We start from the raw sequence: 6,243 nt of genomic DNA, 5'->3' as shown, positions 1-6,243 counted from the left end.
TAAACGGTCGTCCCAAGAGGATGTTGTACGAGGTGTTGGCATCAATCACCAAGTATCGGATCTTGATGGTATTTCTGGACTTCCCTTCGCCAAAGATGGTATAAAGCTCGATATAGCCTTTAGTACTGACCCTCTCGCCTGAGAAGCCGACAACATGGTCAATGTATGACATCATCTCAGCCTTTGGCATCCTCTTCGCCTTTAAAGTTTTCTTGTAGAAAATATCTTCTGAACTTCCTTAATCCACCAGTGTCTTCATGATCTACGTGCGCTGTGAACTTGTTAATGTCGACCGAGATCACCATGGGGTCGTCTTGTGAGGAATCGACACCCTTGAAGTCGTCGTCGGTGAAGGTGATGGGTGGCTGATAAGTGTCTAATTTCAATAATATTTCATATTAAAATATAGGCTCTTATGAGGATTTATTGCTAATTTATATATAAAATAATCCATAATTTATGAATTTATACCTTTTTACATTTTTTATGAGCTTTATTTGAATAAAAGTATTTTATTCCCAAATTTGGTGTTAATTGCAATTTTTTAGGGAGGATTGAAGATTTGGAGTCAAGGAAAATAATTTGAGCTAAAAAGAGAAAGCTGGAAGGTCCCAGAATGGAAAAAGATACTGAGAAAGATTGGGCCTTATTTATGTTTTATCACTTAGCCTATTAGCGCGACATAGGAAGCGACCTAACCCTAGAAAACTAGGATAAATAGGGGGCTAGAGGTTCAACCCTAGTGTGCCATATTGAGAGGAAAACATCATAGAGTGAATTGTAACCCAATTGGGAGAATGGAAGGTGCTAAAAGTATGCGTGGCTAATTCTACCCTTTGGGATTGGGAGTAATCTGCTCAAACTCTTATGTATTGATATCTTATATATATTAATATTCAGTTCTTGATTGATTATTGGTATTGTTGTTTTACTTTTAACTTTCCATGACAAATTGAGAACTTAAATATGACCGGGAGGTATTTTTAGGGTTCGAACCTAAACAACAATACTTAACATATTTGAGTGTTAGGGATAGACTTGAAATGTTAATTGCCATTAACGTCTGAGTGTGATTCTAAGTTGTTTTTATAAATATGCGAGGGATCGATATTTAGGAAACATTCGTAGGAATTTTATATGCGAGGGATTGATATAAATGAATTTTCTATGAATTAAATAACTTAATATTAACATGCTAATCAAAATACATGAGAGTGAGAGAGATGAAACCTAATCCCTATTTTTCCAATTGAAGCAACTAATTCTTTGTTTGTTTTCTTATTGATCAGTGCCAACATAACGAACTCAATTTTTTTTATTGTTCTGTTGTTATATTTAGCGAATATTGTACTCGATAATTCACTGTTCCTTGTGGGATTGATATCCGTCCTTAGGGACAATTATTACTTATGAAAAACGCAGTGCACTTGCCGTAAAAATTCATTAGTGGAATCCTCGGTTAGAATGACACCGCGCTCACCTGGTGCACTGCTCAAAGGTGCTTCTTCCAGGCGCTATTGGAGCTTCCATCAGCCGTGAACCATTCGGCGATGGTGTTGATGATTTCCCGGTCACCCTTCCTCTCATTCTCCTTCAGGGGGTCTTCTCCTCTTGGAGGTTCATCCCTCCTCGGTCAATGCTCGGGTCGACGGTCATCTCCTCGTGCTCTCAGAGGAGAGTAATTCCTTCGCTTTGTAGGCTTGTCCTTCTGGGGACCATCTTGTGCCTCGGCTCCCCTGAACGAAATGTCGCAGGTGCCTGACCTTGATAAGCCTGACATTCCTTGGTGGAATGTACGTTGTTTTTGTGGTACTGACACCGTTTATTACGGTCGACATTTTCTGGGCTTGACGCCTTCCTAGGTGGAGGGATCAACTCGGCACTGAGGGCCTCGTCTAGAATTCTTCCCCTCTTGGTCGTCAATGAGGTGTATCTTTCAAACCGGTTGCCCCAGTTTTCTATATGCCTGTCTCCCCAAGCGACTGATCCACCCTGACGCTCCTTCTCTTCCTTCCCTTTCTCATTGCTGGCCTCCGCCTGGCCTGATTACGGAACTCTCTTAGTTCCTCCAACTGCATGTACTTGGCAGCTCTCTTCTAGAGCTCGTCCAAGCTGGCGGCCGGATGCATGCATAGGCTACCAGCAAATGGTCCCCGTCGTAAGGCTATCATCATGTGATGCATGGCCACGTCCTGGCTAAGGTTTCGGATGCTCATTGCGACCTTCCCGAACCTATCAATGAAGGTCCTCAGGGACTCTCCCTTCTCCTGACGGATGTCAACTAGGCAATGGAGGTCACGTGGTGATGTCGGCTTGTTGCAAACTGCGTCTCGAACTTGGACATCAGCATCGCAAAGTTGTCGACGGAGTTGGGAGGGAGCTTGGTGAACCAACTCAGAGCTCCTCCCTTCAATGATGTGGGAAACATTCAGCATAAGGCCGCGTCATCTGAGGTGTAAAGGCTCATGTGAGCAGTGTACGCGTCCATGTGCTCATCTGAGTCGGTCGTGCCATCATAGAGATCCCTGTTAAATCCCTTCCACTTATCCGACAACTAAACTCCGATGATAGAATCGGTGAAAGGATGTCGGCGCACCGAATCTAGGGTCCCGGTCGTGCGGATCGACTTGTTAGGATAGGACTCACCATTCATCTCCTGAGTGGGGATCTTGTCCTTTATTTCTTCGATTGTCCTCGGGTTGAGAGGGGATGTGATTGACCTACCGACACGGTTAGTCGGCACAACGGATGGTCCTCCCTCGACCAACTTCTTCTTCATATCCTCGTTCTCCCTCTGGAAAGCTTAGATCTCCTACTCGTTATTCCTTGTAACCTATTCATTCCTCCTCTTCAATTCAGTCATCTCTCTCTGCAGAGACATCAACGTCAACTAGTCATCTTCAGTCATCCTCTCACCTGTCATGTTGCGGGTTGATACCATCTACTAGCGTTCTTCACTCGATTTCTCTCGGCCCCACGGTGGACGCCAATTATTCTCGAGCAGGGATTGGGCCTAGAAAACTATTGAGAGGATTTCTTCTACATATGATCCTTACCCCAAATATATATATATATATGTGTGTTTTTCATTTATGTTTAGTTTTTAAACAAACTAATTAATGAGTGATTAAAAGTATGGTTTAATGGAAACTGAGTTAATGAAAAAGTCAATATCTTTATTATGCTATTAATCAATGATGTTATAATCCATATAAAAAATATCTTTAAAAATAATAAAATTAGTTTTTTATAAAATTAGGGCATTTGGGGTTAGCTATTTTCTTAAATCTCTTTTTTCTAGATTCTCATTTTTTATTAATTTGGATTTAACCTAAGTTTAGCTCATATTTGTGTTTTCTTATTTTCCTTTTTTAGAATACTTATCCCCATGAGTTATATTATTAAATTATACTCATTCCTAATAATTTTAAAATACACATTTATATTTCTTAAATATTTAATATAATATTAAGAAAATAAATTAAGAAAAAAATTAGAAGTAAAATTGTTTGGATTAAAAAGAAAAGTGAAAAATATTAAATTAAGTGGAAAATTCATAATTAATTTGTTTTGATTTTTGTAACTAAATAAAAAAATTAAATTAACTAAGTAATATGAATTACTCAAATAATTTTGGTTAAAATTTGTACTGATTAGTGTATAGTTCTCGGTAGTACTTTCGTATGTTCAGTTTTTTTTGCATCACGAGAGACTTGTTCGGTTCTTTTTGCGCTGCGAGAGACCTGCTTGATGTTTGGGCCTAGGTAAACCTGTGCCAATGGCCCTAGTCAGGTTGGCCCAAAACGCGTGACGGGTATACAAAGTAATTTTGTTGATGCACCCATTTAAAAGATATATTTGTGTGGTAGATATAATTTTGTTATTATTGTTAATATGTTGCAATATTTTCTCTGTTATGTATTTGTTTCATGTTTCTATTGCATATTTGTTACACGTGGCTAGTTGTTATTAACCCTAGTAAGATAGGGACATGCTTGGATAACCGAAGGTGGGCCTGCGGATAGCACCTGAAGATCATTGGTGCCTGTGGCAGGTGGTTTTTTGTTACAGATAAAAGTTTAGTATAATTATTTTCGGTTAAGATTCGCTGATCTCCCGGGAGAATGGTGGCATGTTGCATGAGCGGTGATAAAAGGAGAATAGGTCTCCAGGTAAAGGTACGCTATTTTTGCACACTTGACTAAATTGCTATTTTTCGGTGAGCCCTAGCTGACTTGATCGTCGGAGTGTAATCAACAGGTAGGGCGCCCTCTGTCCCAACGGAGCCTCATTCTAGCACAACAAAGAGACTTGATTCTAGTTCCAGAGGAGATAGATCTAGGAGGCAGCGTTCAACCTAAGGTCAACCGGCGACGCAGTCAACCGGCGAGAACATTTGGTGCCCATCGTGGGGCCTGCTAAAACCTGATCCCATCCACACTTTGTTCAAGCTCGTAAATAGAGATGAGGAACGCAAGGCAAGTTTCAGTGGTACAAGAAGGTGCAGGCGAGGCTCCCACTTTGCAGCAGCTTATGGAGACCATCAGGGCCTTCCAAGAAGCCAATGAACAGTCCAAACAGGAACAACAGAAATTACGAGAAGAGCTACGGAAAACCAATGAGGATTTGAGACATGACCGACGTATCTCGGGACAACAAGAGGCGAAACCGCCTGAGAGAGACTGCCCAGAGCCTTTCTCGCATGCCATCATGGACGAGCCAGTGCCTGTGCACTATGTGGCACCCAAAATTGCTTTCACGGGGGTGGAAGACCCCGAAAGTCACCTCACTGCGTTCAATGCCCATATGATAATCTCGGGTGGCTCAGACGCAATGCGATGCAAGATATTCATGGGCACTTTCACAGGCACTACCATACAGTGGTTCAGTGGACTCCCCGATGACCATATTTCCTCTTTTGCCCATTTCGCCAAGCTATTCCGGGAACAGTTTGATGCAAACCAGGTCAAGCCCCCCGTACTCTATGATCTCTTCAATGTGCCACAAAGGGAAGGGGAGACATTGAAAGATTACCTGAATCGATTATGGGCTCTCATCGTAACACTTCGAACCACGACGAAAATGTCATGGTGTTCACTTTCGAGAAAGGGGTCGCACTGGGGCTGTTTTGCGACTCCTTTATAAGGAACCTGGCCGAAACCTTTTCTGAAATTAAGCGAAGAACAGTCGCTCACATCAATACTGAATAAGCGGTTGTAGCCAGGAACAATGGTTCGCATTCTCGGCTATCTAAATTGAGAGAGGAAAGCAAGGCTTCTCGGCCTATGAGGGTCAATGAAACCTCGATCGGGAAGAAGGCATAAGCAACACAACACCCCTACCAAAAGGGAGAGTCTAAAGAAAAAGTCAAAGAGGAGGAGGTATGCCCCAAATTATGCATATCATACAAGGAATTGATAGCCATACCTAATGAAAGAGGCCCCAACACCAATCTTTTGAGAGGCCACTAAAAAGCTACATTGAGGCAACCACTAGAGTCATGGTCAAAGATGGGTCAAGAGGACACATTTTTACATGTCATAAACTCTAGTGTGTGATAGTTCTTCTTACTTTTCTAGTCAAAGTAGCATAGTTTAAGTCATTTTGTAAATGTGAAGAAACATGCAAAGTGGTACTTAAAAGGCTAAACCTAAGTTTAATTAGAACTATCCATTTCTAAGTAAACTTAGGACCGGCCCATTTAGCTAGGCCTAATGGCGTAAATTCTAGACCAACCACACAAGGAAGGATTCTAGAACCTACCTCCATGTGCCATCACTTTGCATTTTCCCTCCTTTTCTCTTAGCAAAATCGTCCATGTGAAGGCTAGGTGCACCTTGCGCTCCCATTTTCCATGTGCTCCCATGTGCTCACATTTGCATGTAATTTGGATAGCATTTTCCCTTCATTTACATGTGCATTTACGGTCCTCCTAGGCTATATAAGGAGGAGCCTACCTCATGTAAACACAAGATTATTTTGAGTATAGATATGCTGCCAAATTTGTGCCATACATACTGCTTGCCTAAATCTCTCTAGATTTAGGGCTTTAATCTTCACTCTTTCACCAACCAAAGGGAGCTGGCCAAACCTCTCCTATTTTCCCTACCTATCATGCACGTACAAGGCTACCACACCTCCTAGGAGGGCCTTGATCCGCCTACAACTCATTAAGCTTCCGCAAACCACCCAAAAACCGTAAAAGAGAAGAGCTCAATTCCATCATTTGGTATGTAGAGCTAT

The sequence above is a fragment of the Phaseolus vulgaris genome, chromosome 2 (genome assembly GCF_000499845.2).
Source record: "Phaseolus vulgaris cultivar G19833 chromosome 2, P. vulgaris v2.0, whole genome shotgun sequence".
Lineage (NCBI taxonomy): Eukaryota > Viridiplantae > Streptophyta > Magnoliopsida > Fabales > Fabaceae > Phaseolus > Phaseolus vulgaris.
This window is presented reverse-complemented; position numbering follows the sequence as displayed.